General features: G+C 46.1%; 1 protein-coding gene and 1 long non-coding RNA gene across 3 annotated transcripts in view; both read right to left on the bottom strand.

Moving 5' to 3' along the window:
* HIP1 (huntingtin interacting protein 1) overlaps nt 1-23,244 on the bottom strand; it is a 163,853-nt gene that overhangs the window by 112,647 nt on the left and 27,962 nt on the right. The window lies entirely within an intron of this gene.
* Nucleotides 15,236-21,713, bottom strand: LOC146404388 (uncharacterized). Its single transcript, XR_014840262.1, has 2 exons — nt 19,641-21,713; nt 15,236-18,049 (listed from the first exon to the last, which is right to left on the bottom strand). It is a non-coding gene; the product is annotated as an uncharacterized LOC146404388 (long non-coding RNA).

The following is a 23,244-nucleotide window of genomic DNA, read 5'->3' as shown; positions in this document are numbered from 1 at the left end:
AGAGTCTCAGCACCTCTCTCCATCTTCTTGTTTATTATTACAGATAACGGGGGAAGTCTCAAGCAGAGAAAAGACCAAGGACAACGATTTGGGGAAAGTCTCCATCTAGGATGGGAGGAATGGTCACGGCAGGAGCCCAAGAAAGTGCCCACAGTGCGGTGGGAGACGATGAGGACCAGGGGCGGCCCCAGAGGGAGGAGGAGTTGGCTAAATCCTGGTGGGAGATCCCGGAGGATGGGCGGGGCCGGGGCGGGGCCGGGGGCGGGGCCGGGGGCGGAGGCAAAGCGCAAAAAGCACGTTAGGTCTCTGACGCCGCCGCCCTCTGGGGAGAGGGGGATGGGGGCAGGCAGCGAAGTGACCTTCTCTTTGGAAAAGGCTAGTGTTGAAGGGCGGAGACTCACAGGAAGTTCCTAGGGGGATGGAAACACGCCAAGAAGGCAGCAGAGGGTGTAAGGAAGGGGACGGTTGCCCTGCTCTTGGGCAGCAGGGAAGGGACGGGTGGGAAGCGGCACAAAAGGAGATGGACGACTGAGCAAGGTCTCGGAGGAGGAGAGCACGTGGCTCAAGGGAACCAGGTCGGGAGAGGACGGGAGGGCGGGGATTATCCTCCAAGGTCACGGTGGACAAAGTCAGAAATGGGGAGGAGGCGTGAGCTGGAGGGTCTCCAACTTTCCCATGAGGCTATGTTCTCTCCTGGGAGGAAGGAAGGCTCCAGAGAATGTAGAACCCTGAGCAAAGGGGCAAAGGGTTTTCGGATGGTAAGGGGGGTGCTGGGGACGAGGTGGAGCCAGTACCTCTTCTTTCGAGGGGGTGAAAGGGAAGGACAGAGAAGGGCACCCTGAGGAAGAGGCAGGGTGGGAAAGAGGGTTTTCAGGGTTGGGAGACACATAAGCATGTCTACAGGCTGAGAGGACGGATGGGAAGGAAATTTCCTGAAGATACTAGAGAGGAGAGGGACCAGGACACAGCAACCTCTTGGGGACACCAGCTGGGCAGATTAACATCCCAGCAGCGACCCGCAGCCTCATCACACCGGCGACCTCCGTCCAGGCTGCTTCCTCAGTGCAAATCCCCACCTCTCATCACATGAACTGTGGTGAAGCCGTGGTGGCCTCCCTGAAATGTGCATGCTTGTTACTTTTGGATGTAACTATAGGAATTTCTACTTATCCTAATGTCATTTCATAAATTGTCTTTATGACCATCTGTTCCAGTACAATGAACCAAGAAAACATTAAACTCGGTCTTTGGTTTGCCAAGTCTCTTTTCGGTTCAGCTGTAGCACTGGGTACATGCCAGGTATGTGCCAGGAGTGGGAAATACATGACACCATCCTTGTTCTCAAGATGCTTAGAGTGTAACGTGGGGGCAAGCGCAAAGACAGACCGTCTGAGCACAGCTTCAGTATCGTGGCAGGTGCTGTGAAGGAAGGGGGATGTTCCCACTGCCTCAGAACAGCCTGCTCAGACCTGAAGCTGAGGCTCAAGTGGGGACATGCACTCCACATTCTAGAGTCAGAGAGCTCCCAGGCAGCCTCAGAAGAGGCACCCAGACTGCTCAACAAACCACTTAGGAACATGCAGGATGCTAGGACTGCCCAGAAGTGGGAGTGTCACGTACCCAGCCCAGGGCTCGGGGGCGATGGTGGCTAAGTGGAGTTTAGGAAAATGAGCAGTAGCTGTCCCAGTGAAGTGGGGGCAGTAGGTGTACTCTGGGAAGGAAAGGGTTAGGTATGTGGCAGGTTGGTGTCACTAAGTCTAAAGTCCAAGGCAGGTAAGCCTAGGGAACTGGGCAATGAGGCATCTTGGAAGAGAGGGCTTTGCCGTGACAAGATGACCAAGGCCTGGGACTCAAATGGGACAGGAAGATTTTCCAAATCATAGGGGCTCCCGCACTCTGGAGGGGATTCCTTCCATACTGCTCGGACCCCCAAACTACAGCACTTGAGCGTGACCGCTAGCAAGGGACACGAGCAGGTCTGCGTTTTAGATGCTCTGCTGGCACCTGTGCAGAGGACAGCATCAAGGAGCTGCAGGAGACCAGAGAGGAGGCTGCTGCGAGGGTCCAGGCATGCCACGACGAGGCCTGCCCCCGAGCGCTAAAGGGAGGAGAGAGAGGAGAGGACCGAGGCAGGAAACCTCAGGGAGGTCAAAGTGCCGACCCTGGGGAAATGGGCAGCGTGGGAGCAGCAGGGAGGGCAAGCTCTCCTGGGCAACTAAGAGAGCCACAGTCCCACTGGGGCCAGATGGGGAGGGATCCCAGCACAGGGGTGGCCTTAGCTTCAGAGCGGAGGGGACAGACCTTCCCTTTTAACAGGTGGGAGGTGGCGTGGGTGGGTTTGAGGTCAAATACATTAAGAAGTCGTGTGGAGGAAGCAGAGAATATGTGCGTCTGACGACTTTGGTTTTCTGCGTAAAGTAGAAGCAAGGCGAGCAAGAGGGTTGTAGAGGCTGTTCTGCCTTTTGACTTTGTTTATGGCATCTTTTCTCGTACTTAGGTCTTTAATCTTTATGTAGCCAGACGGATCAACTTTCTCCTTTATAGCTTCTAGGTTTCACGGCATGCTTCGAAAAGTCTTCCGCTGGAGTTCCTGTTGTGGCTCAGCGGGTTAAGAACCTGACTAGTATCCATTAGGATGCTCGACCAGTGGGTTAAGGATCCAGCGTTACCAGGAGCTGCAGTGTAGGTCACAGATATGGCTTGGACCTGGCATTGCTGGGGCTGTGGTGTATGCCTGCAGCGGTAGCTCAGATTTGACCCCTAGCCTGGGAACTTTCATAGGCCGAAGGCAAGGCCCCCAAAAGAAAGAAAGAAAAAAAAAACCTTTCCCCTTATGTCGCAGCTTCAAACAAGCAAAATGAAGTGAACAAGCAAGACAAAACTAAGGCGGGGCCATGTGTGCTGAGATCAACAACATCCAAGATATATATTGTTAAGCAAATAGCACGTCCATGTTGACAATATGCTTGCAGATGCATGGTCTGTCCCAGGAAAACCACACAGCAACTACGAGAGGGCAGCCTCTAGGGAGTCGACTGGGTGGAGTGGACGTTAAGGAAATCACAGGACAACAGCTCGGAGGGCGCGAGCAAGATGAACCGACAGCAAGGACCCCACTGGCCGAGGGGACAGGGAGCAGGTAGGCTTCAGACACAGTTCCTGACCCCAGGGCCAGAGATGACTGGGGATCAGAGGAGAGTACATAGGACACACCATATTTTGCACTAAGGTTTGTAATAAACTTATATGGTTCTAAGGTACGAAAGGCAAAGTAACGTGGACAAGGGCACACAGCTACCAGGGCCCTTGCATTCTGGCCTCAGGGCCTAATGAACCTTCACCTAAGGCTATGCCACTTCTTACAACATCATGTTATGTGAAAAAGCAAGACATGACGCTGTTTTTTAGTATGAGCACAATTTTATAAAAAAGTTATTAATAGGTGTATATATAGATGTGTGTGTGTGTACTTTCAGGCAGTATATTTATTATAGGCAGATACTGGGAAGAAATACACTAAAATGTTAACAAGCAGTTATGTGGGATTTTAAAAATGTTTTTCTAGATTTTCTACAATTAGCCTTAATATTATTAACAGGAAAAAAATGTTATTGAAAATAATCACTGGAAAGGGCAAGCATCAAAGACATTTTACAAAACCAGACTTTCTGGGAAAAAGATACCTTGGCAGCTTACACTGAGAATTTGAATCAACAAATAAAGAAGTACTCTGCTTGATTCATGGGGTAATAGTGGAAAGAACGTGAGATTTAGATCTGGATTCAGGCTACTTAGAAAAGTGTTAACTCCCCGAAGCCTCCGTTTCCTTACGTAAAATAAGTGTGAAAATAATAAAACTTGCTTCCCGTGATTAGTGCAGTGGCCAAGTGAGACACTGCAGGGGAAAAACAGTCTCTCAATCAACTAAGCTATGTTAGTTTAATATTTTTAGTCATACTACCTTTTACTCTTTTATGAATGCATGGGCGTATACCCAATTCAAAATTAAACTGTGATTGTAAAAATGCATCAATTCTTGATGAACCCATCACTGTGATTTCATAAAACAGACATTAAAATTAGGTTATGGCTTATATTATTAAATCATAATAATAGGGTGACTATCTCAAGTTTCCTCTCAGTCTTTTTTTTTTTTTTAATTTTTTATTTTATTTATTTCTGTATTTGCCTTTTTTTTTTTTTTTTTTTTTTTTTTTGTCTTTTTGCTATTTCTTGGGCCGCTCCTGAGGCATATGGAGGTTCCCAGGCTAGGGGTCTAATCGGAGCTGTAGCCACCGGCCTATGCCAGAGCCACAGCAATGCGGGATCCAGGCTGCGTCTGCTACCTACACCACAGCTCACGGCAACGCCGGATCCTTAACCCACTGAGCAAGGGCAGGGACCGAACCCGCAACCTCATGGTTCCTAGTCGGATTCGTTAACCACTGCGCCACGACGGGAACTCCCCAACATTTAACATTTTTAAAATGGAAGTATAGTTAATTTACAATGTTGTGTTAGCTTCAGGTGTAGAGCAAAGTGATTCAGATTCTTTTCCATTATAGGCTATTATGAGATACTGAATACAGTTCCCTGTGCCATAAGTAGGTCCTTGCTGTTTATTTTATACATAGTAGTGTGTATATATTAATCCTAAACTCCGAATTTGTCTTCCCTCTGCCCCCATCCCCTCTGGTAACCATAAATTTGTTTTCTATGTCTGAGAATCTACTTCTGTTTTTGTAAATAAGTTCACTTTATATCCTTTTCTAGATGACACGTATAAGTGATATCATAGGATACTTGTCTTTGTCTGACTTACTTCACTTAGTATGATATCTCCAGGTCCATCCATGTTGAAGCTTCCTCTTATTCTAACTCAAAAACCATTGTTAGCTCCAAGAAGACTGCTTCTCTGACAAGCAGCCCTGCATCCCCAGGCTCAGGGCTCCTGTTTTCCTGGAAACTGAGGCTGTGTTCTTTGCTTGCCCACAGCTATTGAAAGCTTCCAGGCATCCTCTGCCCATAATGGCTCATAACCCTTTCTGGACCAAACCAGAAGACAGATTCGATTTTCTACAATGCCTACCCCTGTGTCTACATCCCTTCTTCCCTCCTACTTCAATCTGGAGAGGTGTCTTCCTTCCAGTTGAGGCCAGCCTCTCCAAAGGGTTCCTGTCCCGAGCTCTCCTGTCTCTCAAAGCCATCACCCCCTTGGGACACAGAGCGCCATCCACTCACCAATGGGCAGGACTACAAACTCCCAACACCTCCTCTTGGTCACCTATGGTCTATCTCTGTATGCAGCCAGAATAATCTTTTTTTTTTTTTTTTTAAGTTGAAGTATAATTCAGATACCACAGAATTTATTTTTACATTCCCATCAGCAACGTACAAGAATTCCAACATTCTTGATGGCAATGCTAGGTCAAGAGGATGATGGCTTTAAAACATCTGTATTTCCTTCTACAAGTTTTATAGGTTTAGCTCTGACATTTAGGTCTTTGATCCCTTTGGCATTCATTCTGGTGTGTGAGGTGTATCGATATCCAGTGGTCCCAGCACCTTTTGTTGAAAAGACTATTCTTTCCCAATTGAATGGTCTTAGTACCTTTGTGGAAAATGAAATGACCATGGACATATGGGTTTCCTTCTGGACACAGTTCTTTCTACTGCTCTATATTTCTGTTCCTTTGCCAGTACTACATTATCGTGATTATTGTAGCTTTGTAGTAAGTTTTGAAATTCCAACTTTTTCAAGATTGCTTTGGCTATTTGGGGTCCTTTGAGTTTTCACATGAATTTCTGTATCAGCTTGTCTATTTCTGCAAAAAAAAACAGGCAGTTGATATTTTGATAAGGATTGAATTGAATCCGTAGATCAATTAAGGAAGTATTGCCAGGTTAACAATAGCAGGTCTTTCAGCCCATGAACATGGGATATCCTTCCTTTATTTAGGTCTTTTTAAATTTCTTTCGACAACATTTTATAGTTTTCCAGGTACAAGTCTTGCATATCTTTGGTTAAAAGTATTCCTATTTTACTCTTTTGGATGCTATAATAAATGGAATTATATTCTTAATTTTCTTTTTCTTTTTTTTTTTTTTTTTGTGGCTTTTTAGGGCCACACCTGTGGCATATGGAAGTTCCCAGGCTAGGGGTCAAATTAGAGTTGCAGCTGCTGGCCTACAACAGGAACTCTAGTAGGGATCTATTTAAATTTATCCTACTTGGAGTTTGTTGAATGTCTTAGATGTGTAGATGAATGTTCTTTAATCAAACGTGGCATATTTTTGGCCATTATTTTTCCAAATATTCTTTCTGCCCTCCTCTTCTCTTTGTGAGATTTCCATCATGCACATATCAGGTCAGGTTGCTTGACAGTGTCCCATGGGCCTCTGTTCTACAAGTTCATTATTTTCACTCTTTTTCCTTCTGCTCTGCAGACTGGATAATCTCAATTGACCCATCTTCAAGTTCACTGATTCTTTCTTCTGCTTCTTCAAATGCTGAGCCCCTCCAGTAAAAAAAAAAAATTTTTTTTTTCTTTTTGGCTGTCCCATGGCATATGGAGTTTCTGGGCCAGGGACCAGATCCGAACTGTAGCTACGACCTATGCTGGATCCTTAACCCACTGTGTTGGGCCAGGGATCAAACCCATGTCTGAGCACTCCAGAGATGCCACTAATCCTGTTGCGCCACAGCAGGAACTCCAAAAAAAATTTGGGGGGGGGGGGACTGTGCCCATGGTATGCAGAAGTTTCCAGGGCAGGGACTGAACCTGCACCACAGCAGCAACCCAAGCCACCACAGTGACACTGGATACCCAACCTGCTGCACCGCAAGAGAACTCCTCCAGTGAATATTTTTGTTTGGATTATTATGCTTTTCATTCTATAATTTTCTCTTTGGTTCCTTTTTATAATTTCTATCTATTGATTGTCTTATTGTGAGACTCTGTTTTCATACTCTCCCTTTACTCTTTAGATATGGTTTCCTTTAGTTCTTTAAACAGGTTTAAGATAGCTGACTTCAAGTATTTGTCTACTAATTCCAGCTTCTAGGCTTCCTCAGGATCAGCTTCGATTAACTGATTTCCCCCCCTCAAGTGTATGGATCATATTTCCTTACTGCTTTTTGGTGTGTTTCATAACTGTTGTTGAAAACTGGGCATTGAAAGTAACACAATGTGACAACTCTGAAAATCAGATTCTGTCCCCTCCACAGGGTTTGTTGTAGTTGAGGTTTGTTTAGTGACTTTCCTTAAGTAATTCTGCAAAGTATGTATTCTGTGTCAGATATGTCCACTGAAGTTTTTGCTCAATGAACTTACTGGACAGCTAATGATCAGACACACACTTCCTTGATCTCCTGGAAACAATAAATCTCACACTTTGCTGATGGGCTCGGTATGTGTTGGGGGGGGCATACCTTTAACACTCAGTCAGGTAGTTTGCAACTCTGCCTCAACTTTCATGTCTGTTTGCACAGAGCTTCAAGGTCATTCAGAGGTAACCGGTTACTGCTGTCCCATGCACACAGCCATCATCTGCACATGGATTCCAGAAACAGAGCAGAGGTTTTTAAAGCCTGCCATGGACCCTTCATTCCTCAACCTTTCCTTTTACGTTTTACGTTTTAGTCTATTGTTTACTTCAACTGTTATCCATTGCCTCAGGGAGCTGTGATGTCAAAATATCTGACAAACGTCCCCAGGAAAAGCTTTTAGCACTGGGGTAGTTTCAGTAATGTCAAAAAAAGACAAGACTTTCAGGTGAGGTCTTCAAGGCAAGCAGTAAACAGGAAAAAATTTAATGACTGTTCTACACAATCTAGCTGCTGCCCAACTTACAACTTCATCTCCTATCCTTCTCTGCCTCACTCACTCTGCTCCAGAAAAGCAGGCTTTCCTATAGTTTCTTGAACAAGCTTGTTCCTGCCTCAGGGCCCTTGCACTTGTTTCCTGAAAAACTCTGCTGGGATATCTGCTTGGCTGGTTCCACCACTTCATTATGGTCTGTTGTTAAGTGGTAATTCATCAGGGAAGCTTTCCAAATCCATTCTCTAATATAACCTCCTTGTCATCCAGCCCCCACCTCCAATACTCAAAATTCTTTCTTTCTTTTTTTTTTTCTTCCAATGTTACTTTTCACAATCAGGTATCATATCACATAGGTACTTGCTATTTTGTTTGTTTGTTTGTTTTCTTTTTAGGGCCGCACCCATGGCATATGGAGGCTCCCAGGCTAGGAGTCAAATCGGAGCTGCAGCCGCCAGCCTACACCACAGCCACAGAAACGTGGGATCTGAGCCGAATCTACAGCCTACATCACAGCTCATGGCAACGCTGCATCCTTAACTCACTGAGCTAGGTCAGGGATCAAACCCGCATACTCGTGGTTACTAGTCAGGTTCATTAACCACTGAGCCATGACAGGAACTCCCATATGCACTCGCTATTGCCTGATTTCCCTGTTGGTATCTATGTTCCATGAGGACGAACTCTATCTAACTTACATTGTATCCCCAGCTCCTAGAACAATGCTTGGATCCACTAATAAATAAATACTTGCCTAAAAATAAAGTTGCCTCCTAGGATGGATTTATATTCTGTCAGATTAGCAAAAACTAGACTACACTTTCCAGAATTCCCATCCTTGTGTAGTTTCAAACTAGCAGGAGACTTTGCCCAAGATTTGGAAGGCGGCCAGGAAACAGTGGCCATATTCTTGATGCTTAGGAAGTTTGGGGCAGGGCACCAGGCATGGCTGCAGCTCACACACGTTGTCGTGGGTCATCTGGCTGCCCTGTAGCAGCAGCCGGCCTGTATGCCCTGTAGCAGCAGCCGGCCTGTATGCTTCCAAATGGGAGGCATGGGTGTGTGGCCCTAGTAAGAAAAAAAAATGTGTATGGGATTGCAATTATATGCCCAAAGGATCTACCTACAAAACAGAAACAGACTCACAGACATGAAGAACAGACTTGTGTTTGTCAAGGGGGAGAGGGGAGGGAGTGGGACGGCCTGGGAATTTGGGATTAGTAGATGCAAACAATTGCATTTAGAATGGATAAGCAGGGGTTCCTGCTGTGGCTCAGTGGAAACGAATCTGACTAGGATCCATGAGGAGGCAGGTTGGCTCCCTGGCCTTGTTCAGTGGGTTAAGGATCCGGTGCTGCCGTGAGTTGTGGTGTAGGTTGCAGACCTGGCTCAGATCTGGTGTTGCTGTGGCTGTGCTGTAGGCTGGCAGCTATGGCTCTGATTTGACCCCAGGCTGGAAACCTCCATATGCTGTGGGTGCGGCCCTAAAAAGACAAAAATACAAACAAAGAAACCAAAGAGTAGAAAATCGATATCCTACTGTATAGCACAGGGAACTCGAGACAATCTCCTGAGATAGACCATGATGGAAAGTAATATTAAAAAAAAAATGTGTGTGTGTATATACACACATATATACACACATATATATATGCACACACACATACACACACATATACATTTATATATATATATGTATGATGAGTCACTGCTATACAGCAGAAATTGGCAAACATTGTAAATCAACTATACTTTTTTTTCTTTGTCTTTTTTGTCACTTCTTGGGCTACTCCCGCGGCATATGGAGGTTCCCAGGCTAGGGGTTGATTGGAGCTGTAGCCATCGGCCTGCACCAGAGCCACAGCAACGCGGGATCCGAGCCGCGTCTGCAACCTACACCACAGCTCATGGCAACGCCGGATCCTTAACCCACTGAGCAAGGCCAGGGATTGAACCCGCAACCTCATGGTTCCTAGTCGGATTCGTTAACCACTGAGCCACGATGGGTGCCACAACGGGAACCCTGACTATACTTTTAAAAAAAGAAAAAAAAAAAAGGTTATATCTCTACTGAAAAAATTGAAAATAATATTTTTTTAAAAAGGATCTTTAAAAAGTACAGGGGCAGAGCTCCCCCATGACACAGTGGATTAAAGATCCAGCATTGTCACTGCAGCAGCTTGGGTCATGGCTGTGGCACAGGTTCAAACCCTGGCCTGGGAATTTCCACATGCCATGGGTGCAGCAAAAAAAAAAAAAAAAAGAAAAAAGTGCAGGGACAATTGTGACATTCTCTTGCTTTTGAAGGTTTTCCATTGTCCTTAGGATAATATATAACATCTCCACAAGGCCTTAAGGCCCTATGCACCTGTCCTGTCTCTTCCTTCCCACCATAAAGGCCCTGAAAACCCTCCTGGTCTACCCTGCAGGCCGCAACATTCCTGGAGTGAGAGCCATCGTCTCCACCCTCTGGCCTTTGCACCCTGGAATGTTCTTGACCTTCCCTTCCCAAATTCTTGCTCTCCCTTCAGATCTTGGCCTGACGCTCCCTTCTCGCCATCCCCAGACTGGGGAGGTTTTCCTATTGTTCACCCCTACAGTACCAGTTCTTCCTTATGGCCGCGCCATGTTTGTCATTACATGTCGAGCATCTGTCCACCCACCAGACTCACAAAGGTGGCACCTGGTCTGGCCTGGTTCACCCACGATAGGTGCCAGTAGGGCTGGCACAATGCCTGCTCATGGCAAGCAATCAATAAATGCCTGTTAAATAAATAAATTTAAAAGGCTTGAAAGCTATTTCTCTAGATCGATATCCTCATTTTACACAGCACACCCACACAGCCTAATATGAACAAACAAAAAATGCTATAGCCCAGAGGGAATGAATATTCCTACTTTCCAGGAGACAAGAGTTTCAGTTGTTTCTGCAGGCTTTTGACCTTGGAATGCTTAAAGAGGCATTGACAGATAGAGACATGTACGCACGAGAACATTCCAAAGCACACCTGCTACAAAACTCATAAACAGAAGCAAACTATTCTGACCATGCGCCCACCTCCCCCTTGCTAATGTGTTCCCAGATTGCTGCCCTAGAGGGATTTGCTGCTAATCCATTCCCGCTCTGCTGGTCAGGCAAGGCCAAGGTACATGGAATGAGGCATGCTATTCAAAGACTTGGGGAGTGAGGCTGGAGGATTTAAATGAACTCTCAGCAGCAAACATAAAGATTCAGCATCCATTTGAGAATTATGAAGGACCTGGGAGGTACCTGGAGTGGGGCCCTGCACAGAGGATGCAAGCGTGCATCCAATGGGGTTGTTTGACCAAATGAGTTGTAAAGGTCCCTTCTGACCCCAAAAGGCTGTTCTTGTGAGGTTTCTGGGCAGGAACTGACTGGAACAGAGTGAGGAGGGTAGTTTTGGTAGCTGTGTACATGCTGGAAGAGAGGGGGCCTTGCCAAGAGGCACAGGCTTTCCTTCAGGCTTGTGGCAAAGATGCACAGGACAGCAGGGTGTGTGCACGTGTGTGTGTGTGTGTGTGTACACGTATGTGTGGACATGACTCAGGAGGAACACAAGCTTGGAGGAAGACTTGGGGCCTTTACTCTCCAGGCATCTTGAGGCTCTAAGCCACTGGAAGCGAGGCTCGTGGAGGTTCAGAGGTCATGGCCATCTGTGTACCCTGACCTGCCCTTGCCCGTACCACCTAGCACTGGGGAAAAAAGAGCACCTGGTCCCCATTTGTTAAAGGGTCTTCTGGTCTCTGAAGTTCATCAAGGAGGAACTACAGACAAGGGAACATTTGTTCAGCACTTAATAGTTTATAAAACACCGTCATGTGCATTATTCCATAACGGGAAGCAGTGTGGTCTGAGTCAAACCCCAGTTCTGCGGCCAACTGGCTCATGAACTTGGACCAACTACGTACTTGTCTAAGCCTCAGCTTCCCCGTTCCTGAGTTAGGGTTAGAGCTCACCTCTAACTGCTTTGTGGCTTGGTGATGAAATGTGCTCAAGGACAGCAGGGCGCCTGGCAGGCAGCACTCCTGCTGGGGGTCAGCAGGATGACATAGTCCTCACAGCAACTCTGTGAATCAGTATCAGCCCCACACGCCACTTGAAACCGAGGCACAGAGAGGTTAAGTGATCCCCTAGGAGTCTGACAGCCATGAGCTGTGATGCTGCTCCTTCCAGGGCACCACAGGGACATGGTGCTTCAACAGTTTCAAAGAGGTTCTCTGGTGAGTGCAGGGCAGAGTTGAAGGTGTTCCCAGGGGCCACCAGGAGGGAGCCAGAAGACAGGCCCCAAGCTGGCTTCCCAATACTAGCTGTGCCCTTCCAACAGGCTGCTTCCCAGGGGCCCCTCCATCCCTCTGAGCACAGAGGGTAGGGCTGACCCTCCAGCCTCCCCAGGGTGGACAGAATGCCCAGGTGGGCTTGGAAGGCAGAACTGAGCTGGCCAGCTCTGGGCTTTCTGGCCTGTACTATGGGAGCTGCAAAGTCAGCCTCCCTCGGCCCTGCACCTCCCTAGGAGGCTGCTCTCAGCTTTCCTTTCTTCAAGCAGGGTTTCTCCCTGAAGGTTCCATGACCATCAGCTTTGAAGGCTCTGCGTCTGCTTGTGGCCTTCTCCACCTGCCCAAGTTGCTTTCATGGCTGTTATAACTCACTGCCAAGTTCAAAGGCCTCCTCTCAGGGTTAGACACTCCTCCCCAAGCTCTGTTTTCAAGCCCACCTGTCGCAATTTCCTTCTGTCCCTCCAAACTCCTCATCTATGTGGGTACACCCCAGAGATGCACACACCCCCAAATCCTCATCCCACCATCACCTCTCCTCTCTCCTCCAAGCCTCCTCCTCTCTCTCTTTTCCTTTAACTGCAATCATCCAGAAAAGCAAAGAAATCACCCTTGCTCCCCAAATGTAACCACCATCCTGAATTTCAGGTTTCTCATTCTCTGCATGATTTTATAACATTTCTTCATATGTACGCATCCAAACTAATCCACAGGGCTGCTGCCCATGTTTTCAAACTGTAAATAAATGGTGTGACCATTACTACTTGCTTTTTTTTTTTCCCTCACAGCCTAAGCAGAAGCTGAACGAACTTCCACTTGCTTTTTTATTGTGTGTCCAACATTTACAGTTTTTCAGAGCTAACCAGGCTGGAGGAATATAAAGCACTGACTAGTATCCCAATTGACTTAGTGAGTCACATGTAGATAGATACTTAGCTTGTTTCCAGCCATTTGTAATCACAAACAGATTACTCAGCGCTTCTGTGAATAATCTTTTTTTTTTTTAATTTTTTAATTTTTTTTTTTGGTCTTTTTGCTATTTATTGGGCCGCTCCCGCGGTATATGGAGGTTCCCAGGCTAGGGGAGCTGTAGCCACCAGCCTACGCCAGAGCCACAGCAACACTGGATCCAAGCCGCGTCTGCAACCTACACCACAGCTCACGGCATCGCCGGATCGTTAACCCACTGAGCAAGGCCAGGGATCGAACCCTCAACCTCATGGTTCCTAGTCGGATTCGTTAACCACTGCGCCACGACGGGAACTCCTGTGAATAATCTTATTGACAGGTGCATGTACACATGCGCCTAGAAGTGAAATTGCTGGGGCTCGGGGTGTGCAAATTTTAAATTCTCTTTCCAAATGGATCTCCAAAGTAAGGACAATGGAGCACCCCCAGCACCAGGAAACAGTGCCCAGCGGCCCCAACTACTTGCTGGCATTTGTGTCCTCGGACTTTTCTATTCTTGCCAATCTGATGGGTGTGAAATGGTTCTTCATATGTTTGTTTGGTGTACACATTCCTACTCCATGAAATGCCTATGTATGTTTGTCCACTTTTGGGGGGTCAGGGCTGCACCTGAGGCATATGGAGGTTCCAAGGCTAGGGGTTGAATTGGAGCTGCAGCTGCTGGCCTACACCACAGCCACAGCAACGCAGAATCCAAGCCTCGTCTGTGACCTACACTGCAGCTCATGGCAACCCTGGATCCCCAACCCACTGAGAAAGGCCAGGGATCAAACCCACGTCCTCATGGTTACTGGTTGGATTCGTTTCCACTGCGCCACCACAGGAACTCCATCTGTCCACTTTTCTAGTATTGCCCGCCTCCTTTCATACAGATCTGTACTAGTTCTTTCTATCTTCTGATTACTAGTTTTTGGTCAGTTTTTGACATCACAAATACCTGCTTCAACTTCTGGGCTTTTAATTTACAATGTCATCTTTTACTCATAAAGTTGACAATTAAAAAAAATTTTCCTTTATTTTTGCACATGTGGTGTCATATCTAAGAATTTTCCCCTGTTCTAAGATCATAAAGATATTCTCTCATATTTTCCTCTAAAAGTTTTTTGTCTTTTTAAAGCTGCACCTGCAGCATATAGAAGTTCCCTGGCCAGGGATTGAATCTGAGCCTCAGGTGTGCATAAGTGTGCTGAGCTAGAGATAGAATCCACACTGCCACAAAGACAACACCTGATCCTTAACCTGCCGTGCCACAGTGGGAACTCCTGAAAGTTTTAAAGACTTGGATTTTGGGGTTTTGTTTTTTTTTTTGTCTTTTGTCTTTTTGTCTTTTGCTGTTGTTGTTGTTGCTATTTCTTGGGCCGCTCCCACGGCATATGGAGGTTCCCAGGCTAGGGGTTGAATCGGAGCTGTAGCCACCGGCCTACGCCAGAGCCACAGCAATGCAGGATCCGAGCCGCGTCTGCAACCTACACCACAGCTCATGGCAACGCCGGATCGTTAACCCACTGAGCAAGGGCAGGGACCGAACCCTCAACCTCATGGTTCCTAGTCGGATTCGTTAACCACTGCGCCACAACGGGAACTCCTTTTTCGTCTTTTTAAGGCTGCACCTGCAGCATATGGAAGCTCTGAAGCTAGGGTTCAAATTGGAGCTGCAACTGCTGGCCCCACCACAGCCATAGCAACACAGGATCCAAGACATGTCTGTGACCTATACCACAGCTCACGGCAATGCCAGATCCTTATCACACTGAGCAGGGCCAAGGACCAAACCTGCATCCTCATGGATACTTGTCAGGTTTTTTACCACTGAGCCACAACGGGAACTCCTCAAGTCTTGGTTTTCACAGTTAGGTCTTAAATACATTTGGAACTTATTTTTAGTTAAGGTATAAAAAAAGATTTGAATTTTATTTTATTTTTCCCCTAGGGAAAACCAGTGGCTTCAGAGACATTTATTGAAGAATCCATGTTAGTTTGGGTTCCCACAGAAGCAGACTCCAAAAAGATGAGGATTCTAGAGCAAATAGTTTACTTGGGAGGGGCCCCAGGCAAGAAGAGGGTAGGGAAGGTGAGAGAAGGAATTTCTCTTACCATCTGCTGAGCACTTTCATGCATCTGAAAAGATATTTGTTCTCTCTATCCTGTCTGTCTTTTCTTTCTTTCTTTCTTTCGCTGTGCCCATGAAATGTGGAATTCCTAGGTTAACTGAACCCACACCATGGCACCCACCCGAGTCATAGCAGTGACAACACCTGATCCTTAACCTGCTGTGCCGCAAGGGAACTCCCTGTCTTGCATCTCTAAGTGTTTGTGGCAACAGGGTTTTCATGTTTGGAACACCATGAGGCTGTAATCAAAAGTCTCCAGAGGTCCCAGGACCTCCCCCCAGGAGTCCAGATGGAGCCTCACACCTGCTCCCTCAACCATGTCTTTAAAATCTAGGGTGACAAACACACAAGACCTGGACCCAACCTTCCTTCCCTGCTTCATTTCCTCTGTGCCTTACTCCCATCCCAACCTGGATCCCCTGACTCTCCTTGTTCCCAGAACCCTGACCTCTTTCATGCTTCTGAGTCTTCCCATATCACATTTTCTTCACTGAATTTTTTCTTTGGTGCCCTCGGCTATAAGACTTCTTCCAGACACGGCTCTCGGGTTACCTCCTCTGTAAGCTTACCCTCTCCACTTATAAGGATCTTTCATGGTCTTCTTAGCCCCCCAAGGGCTTCCCCACACCCCTCAGCTAGTACATGCCCTTTAGTTATTGGCAAACTCTCTCTCCTATGAAAGTGGGGGCATACCTGGACTATTTCCTATGGCCTGGACCCCACATATTGCCTGCCCGGGCTGTGGGTGCCCCACCCCATGTGCCACAATCTCAGGGGTTTCCTTGCCTCGGGCAGGGCGGGACCTTAAAGAACTTTCTAGACTGGAGAGACAGACCCCCCTCACCACATAAACAGAAGATCCTCAGCCCCACAGGAATGGCCAAGGCTGAGCAGACCTGGGGAATGTGGAGTCTGGGCTCCAAAAAAGAACTCACCTGGCTGGGTCTGCCGGGGGTGGGGGGTGAAGGGGGCTTTTGGCAGAGATCCTCAAGAGTGAATGGCTGGAAGGCAGCCAAGCACAGCCCGGATGAGATGGAGCTGGGTTGAGGGGAGATCTGCTGGGCTGCCCCTCCGGATGAGGGGACCCAGGACACAAAGCTCCACCTGTCAGGCTCCACGCAAATCCTCTGCCCGCCCGGTTCTCCCAGACCTGGCTCTGTGCCCGCCACCAGCAGCTGCTGCCCTCCCTCCCTCGTCGGCCTTTGGTCCTCTCCCGGGGACAGCTGCACCACCCCAGCAGGTGGGAGGGGGTTCACCACAGGCCTCCCTGCTCTGGCTCCTAATAGCAACCTTCAAATTGCTGGAGCCTCCTAGGCAGCCAGCGGCAGAGAGTGGCCTCATGGCACCTGGTGTCCTCAACTTGAGTGACAAGAAAAGAACTAGCACTTGTAGCTGACCAGCTGCCCAAAGCTCTCTCCAAGGTCCCTGACTCAGCTCCACCCTGTGGCTACTACGCCTGGGACCCCTGTCCTCCCTCTGTAGAGCCTTCTGGACAGCCTGCAGCCAACCCAGACCACAAGACAATTAAGCAAAGAGGATGAAATCCTAAAGAGAAAGGCAAAGCAGACTCTTTAAATTTTTTATAAAGGCAATATTAACTCATTGTAGAAAATTACTTATGCGTGTATAGGTGCATGCATGCCGAAGTTTATATATACATATATGAATGGCTAATATAAATACCAATTTTGGCTGTGCCCTGGCCCTGGGCGGCAGTCAGTCTCCTTGGAACACAGTCAGTGACTGCGTCTGCTTTTCCACAAGGAGCCCAGGCCACAAACCACGAAAATAAACAGACAGCAGGGGCTGTGGACAAAATGAACACTCGGGTATCCTAGAAACAGCTGCAGGTAGAGAGAGATGTCAACAGAGCAGGGTGTGGCAGGTGCATGCATGGAAGATGGTCTGGAGCCCTGATGGATTTTATTTAACCTTGAATGTGAACTCTCTGGCCTGAGAGGCTTCTTGAACTTTGTGTCCTTGGTCCCTAGTGCAAAATGGGTGCTGGTAAGAGCTTGAGAATAAATTTCATCCCTTTTACATTTCCCAGCATGCTCAGGGTCAGATGCCCCAGCCCCGGATGAAGGCAGAAAACTTTACTTAAATAGTCACACAGGGAAAGCGAGGCCCCAGCCCAAGCTACAGCCTCCTCTTTCTGATCATCCTTCCCACCCAGGTGATCATCTCCTGGGAAAACTCTTCTAGCGGAGACAGGTCAGATAACTGTGCAGCAGTTAAGGAGATGGCGTATTTTTGATTATTTAATATTTCACTCCCCCAGAGGCAGTATTTTTTATTATATCCTTCTTTTTCCTATACTTACTTTTCATCTTTATTTTTAGTAATAAAATCTCTTTTTTTAAAAAAAAGAGGGCTAGAACATACTCCTGATAATTTTTTTTTTTTTTTTTGGCCACACGTATGGCATATGGAAGTTCCCGAGTCAGGGATCGAATCTGAGCCACAGTGCTGTGACCTATGCCATAGATGTGGCAACACTGGATCCTTAACCTACTGTACCACAGTGGGAATTTCCCAGATAAACTTTTTAATATCATTTTTTCCCTTGACGTTAAGAATTTCACATTATTAAAAATAACATCAATATAATTTTACAAGATAGCACAGTATTTTATTCTCTGGATGTACTGCTTCATTCGACCACTACTTATTTCATGCCTACTATGTGCTAGGCATTTTTCAAGCGCTGCGTGTAACAGAAATCACTCATCTATTATCTGTGGAATGCTTAGGTTGTGTATAATTTTTCACCTTTTTTTTTTGTCTTTTGTCCTTTTAGGGCCATACCTGAGGCATATGGAGGTTCCCAGGCTAGGGGTCTAATTGGAGCTGCAGCTGCCACCTTATACCACAGCCAGAGCAACGCGGGATCCGAGCCACATCTGCGACCTATACCACAGCTCACGGCAACGCCGGACCCTCAACCCACTAAGTGAGGCCAGGGATTCCACTAAGTACGGCCAGGGATCGAATCCGAAACCTCATGGTTCCTAATTGGATTTGTTTCTGCTGCACCACAATGGGAACTCCTTTTTTTTTTTTTTTAATTTTTCACTCTTAAACTAACACTGCGATAAGCATCTTTGTATGTAAGAGAGTGTTTATATTTCAACTTATTTTCCTAGGGTAGATTTTTAGAAGTTGAATTACTGGGCCAAAGAGTAACAATATTTTGATTCTTGACACATTGTGCCAAACTGCTTCCCAAAAAGACTCACCAGTTTGTACTTTCTTTATCAGAAGAGTATCTATTTTGTATATCCTGACATCATTCAATTTTTTCACTAGGAAAAAAATGTATTACTATCTCATTAGATGAATTTGTATCTTTTTCCTACTAATTTTTCTGTGTTTGTGATTTTTTTTCCCCTTCCTTTTTGAGTCATCTTTTCATGTCCAGTTACTACTGGAGTCTGTGTCTTTCTTAGAGGTTTTTATAAAATCTTTGTATAAATTTTATAGACTAAAATGTTTATCACTTTAAAAACATATCATTTAAAAATATCTGATATATTTTTTTACAAAACTTAATTTTTTAATAAGGAACATCAAAGTCATACATGAATATATTTTAAAATCAAATTGTAACACTATCAAGAAAGTGAAAAGACAACCAACAGAATGGGAGAAAATAATTGCAAATCACATATCCGATCAGAGTCTAGTATCCAGAATATAAAAAGGACATGTACAACTCAGCAACAAAAAGAAAAACAATCCAGTTAAAAAACAGGTAAAGGACATGAATAGACATTTATCTAGAAAAAGTATACAAATGGCTAAAAAGCACCTGCAAAGATACTCAACTTCATTAATCATCAGGGAAATGCAACTCAAAATCACAATGAGATGCCACTTCACAACCACTGGGAAAGCTATAATTAAAAAAAAAAAAAAAAAAAAAAAGAACAGAAAATAACAGGTGTTGGCAAGGATGTGGAGAAACTGGAACCCTCATACATTGCTGGTGGGAATGTAAAATGGTGTAATCTCAGTGGAAAACAGTTTGTGAATTCCTCAAGAAGTTAATTATAGAATTACCCCATGACCCAGAAATTCCACTTCTACGTATACACCCCAAAGAACTAAAATCAGGTATTCAAACAACTACTTGAACAATGAATGTCCAGAGCATCACTATTCACAACAACCCCAAAGAAGAAGTAAAATAACCGAAATGTCCTTCAGTTATTAAGCGGCTAAATGGGAGTTCCCGTCGTGGCTCAGTGGTTAACGAATCTGACTAGGAACCATGAGGTTGCGGGTTCGATCCCTGGCCTCGCTCAGAGGGTTAAGGATCCAGCATTGCCGTGAGCTGTGGCGTAGACTGCAGATGTGGCTCAGATTCCACGTTGCTGTGGCTCTGTCGCAGGCTGGCAGCTACAGCTCCAATTCGATCCCTAGCCTGGGAATCTCCATATGCCACAGCTGCGGCCCTAGAAAAGGCAAAACAACAACAACAACAACAAAAACATGGCTAAATAAGCTGGTATTATTCACACCACAGAATATTATTTAGCCAGAAAAAGGAATGAACTACTAAGACATGTTACAACAGATCAAACCTCAAAAACATCATGCTCAGTGAAAACCACCCCCACAAAAGGTCATGGTGTATGATTCCACTGGAATCAAACTCCCAGAAGAGGTAATCAGCAGCAACATAAAGCAGATTAGTGACTGTGGGAGCTGGGGGCGGGGATCAGAGGAATGGGGAGGGGCTGCTTAATGGGTATGAGGTTTCCTCTGCAGGGGAATGAAAATGTCTTGGAACTAGACGGGCAGTGTTGGCAAAATAACACTGTGAATGCATTAATGCCACTGAATTGTGCACTTGCAAATGGTTAAGGGCTCATTTCATGTTACACGAATTTTACACCACCGCCATCCAAAGCACGTGGCAAGGCCAGCTTCTAATCATCAACGAGCTGTCAGCTGTTCTCTCCCAACTCTACTTCCCAAAGGCAGCCACGCTTTTGATCTCTCTTCCCTTCGAGTAATGGATCCAACATTTCCAGTGAAAGTTACCCTGCTCTTTCTTCATTTGCTAATTTTCAATGTTACCTAACAACTTCCTAGTAGGACAGAGAAGAGGCAATTCCCTTAGCTCTCCCATCACCTCTCCGGAGTTATACAAGTATTTTACAGAATTATACAAATATTTTAAACAATTAGTCTTCAAATGCGTGACTAAAGAAATGTCATTCAGGGAGTTCCCTGCATGGCACAGAGGAAATGAATCCGACTAGAATCCATGAGGATGTGGGTTTGATCCCTGGCCTCGCTTAATGGGTCAGGGATCCGTGAGGCAGGTCGAAATCGAGGCTCGAATCCTGCTGTTGCTGTGGCTGCGGTGTAGGCAGCTCCAAGTGGACCCCTAGCCTGGGAACCTCCACGTGCCGGGGGCACAGCCCTAAAAAAGAGGGAAAAAGAAAAAAAGGAATGTCATTCAGCACAGATCCAAGTACTCAATTTTTTATCTTTCTTGGTGTTAATAATTCCTTTGTTATTTTAGCTGCATAATTTCCTACATACATGTTCTGAACATTTCCCAATGACTTTGTTGTGCCAGATATTCTGAGGGGTGCCTTGTCTCCAGCTGGCACCCCTCAGTGTCCTCTGCCATGTGCCTGCACTGGATCCACTTTTTTAAAAACTTTTTTTGTTGTTGTTCTTTGCTCTTAATTTTATGTTTATTACAGTTGATTTACAATGTTCTGTCAATTTCTGCTGTACAGTCATAACACGAACATACATTCTTTTCCTCATACTATGCTCCATCACGTTCTAACCAAGAGATTGGACATAGTTCCCTGTGCTGTACAGTCTGGACCCACTTTTCCTAATGCTCACTTTCCCCTCTTCCTCTTGCTAAAGTGTATCCTCCAGGAAAAGGATCCTCAGAGATACACTGTTTTCTTTTGCAGCCTAGATTATCTGGAGATATCTTTGTTCTGCTTTCACACTATATATTAGTCACTTGGCTGGGTACGAAATAATAGATTGAAAATCTTTTTCCCCCAGAATGTGGGGGCATGTGACACCTGGCCTTCACTGTCACTCTTGAAAAGTTCAGTACCATCCAACACTCATTCCTTTGCCTGATGCCTGTTTTTCCTCTCTGGAAGCTTGTAGCATCCCCTCATTAACCCTAATAGTCTAAAACTTCACAACGCTATGCCTTGGTGTGTCTTTTGTTTATTATGCTGGCCATTGGTGATCTGTAATTGTGTTCTTTATACACATGCTCTGATTTTTTCACCCCTGTTGCCTCTGTTTCTCTTTCCAGAACTCTAAACATGTCTCTACTGAACCCTCTGGATGGATTCTCCCTGACTCTCATCTGGTCTCTGAACTCTTCAACTCCCTGTCCTTTTTTGCTACTTTCTGAAAGATTTCCTCAGCTTTATCTCCTCAACCTTCCAATGAAATTTTGAGTTCCTTGCACTCTTGAACTCTGTAAGAATACTACTTGAAGTTTCTGAAGTTTTCTTTCTTTTTCTTTCTCTCTCCTTTTTTTTTTTTTTTTTGGTCTTTTTAGGGCCACACCCACAGCATATGGAGGTTCCCAGGCTAGAGGTCCAATTGGAGCTGTAGCTGCCGGCCTACACCACAGCCACAGCAATACCAGTTCCGAGCCAAATCTGCGACCTACACCACAGCTCATGGCAACACCGGATCCTTAACCCACTGAGCAGGGACAGGGATCGAACCTGCAACCTCATGGTTCCTAGTCGAAATCATTTCCACTGTGCCATGACGGAACTCCCTGAAGTTTTCTTCTGAACTTGCACTGCCTTTGATTTTTATAGATTGCTTTTTCCTGATTGTTTATTTAAGTTCTTTTGTTCATGCAGGGGCTTGCTTTTGATTAGCTATTTAATATTAGCAGTGAGGCTCTAAAAAGTTAATTTAGATAGAGTTCCAGGGGTGGGAGTTCCCACTGCGGCTCAGTGGGTTAAGAACCTGACTTTAGGGTCTGTGAGGATGTGGGTCTGACCCCTGGCCTCACTCAGTGGGTTAAGGATCTGGCATTGCCGCAGCTGTGGTGGAGGCTGGCAGCTGCAGCTCCGATTAGACCCTTGGCCCGGGAACTTCCACTGCTGCAGCTGTGGCCGTAAAAAAAAAAAAAGAAAAAGAAAAAGAAAATTCCAGGGATGGAACACATGGACTGGCAAATTTCATTTCAAGGAGGGCAGACAGGGCACTAGGGCCACCTTTGAGCCTCCCAGAGATCAGGTTATGGAGGGTTTTGCTCTGATGACCTGGATTTCTCCAGAAGAGCATCTTCTGATCATCCACCTGGGAGGTGGATGTATCTGACTCATTGGGATGGAGTGGAGGTTCCAGGCCAGGCCCTTGTTTTCAGCACCTGTGGTACCTCACCTTTGGCCATGTGGAGTTTCTGAGCGTGGATGTCCCTCGGGTCAGCTCCTCCTGCCTGGTCTGCAGCTGCAGGGTAAGTGCCTGCTGGAATGCAGCAGGGGGGTGGCAGGGGCCAGTTCTTACTGATTTCAGTGCCATCTCCCCGCCCCAACCCTCACCCCCACCCCCGACCCTGATGCTCAAGGGCATCTGTACCCAGTAGAACACATCTGCACTGCTCCTGAAATCATCGCTTCAATTCTCTCCCAAAGGGGGTGAAATATCTCATTGGAAAAGGATCCCTCCCTCATTCTTTGTCCTGGTGGGTCTTTATCATTCTGATTTTCACTATTATTGTAGCACATCTTGACAGAGGAAGGTGAGCAGCCCATCTGCTTCTTTAGCTGAGGTCCTTTGTTGTGTCCTGACCTATGTAGCCTGTGATGGGTTGAATTACATCCCTCTAAAAAGACCCTAAACCCCAATGCCTCAGAATGTGACCTTGTTTGGAAATAGGATTTTTGCAGATGTAATTAGTTGAGATGCGGTCATACTGGAGCAGGGCAGACCCTTAACCCAACATGATTGACGTCCTTATAAGAAGAGAGAGACCCAGAGACCCCCTCAGGGGGAAGACGGAGACAGAAGCTGGAGTGGTGCACCCA

This window comes from Sus scrofa, chromosome 3, assembly GCF_054392235.1.
Source record: "Sus scrofa isolate SSC_HxYL_T2T_F1_AM1 chromosome 3, Sscrofa_HxYL_maternal_Yorkshire_Landrace_v2.0, whole genome shotgun sequence".
Taxonomy (NCBI): Eukaryota; Metazoa; Chordata; class Mammalia; order Artiodactyla; family Suidae; genus Sus; species Sus scrofa.
Note: the sequence above shows the minus strand (reverse complement) of the source record. Positions and strands in the feature narration are given on the sequence as shown.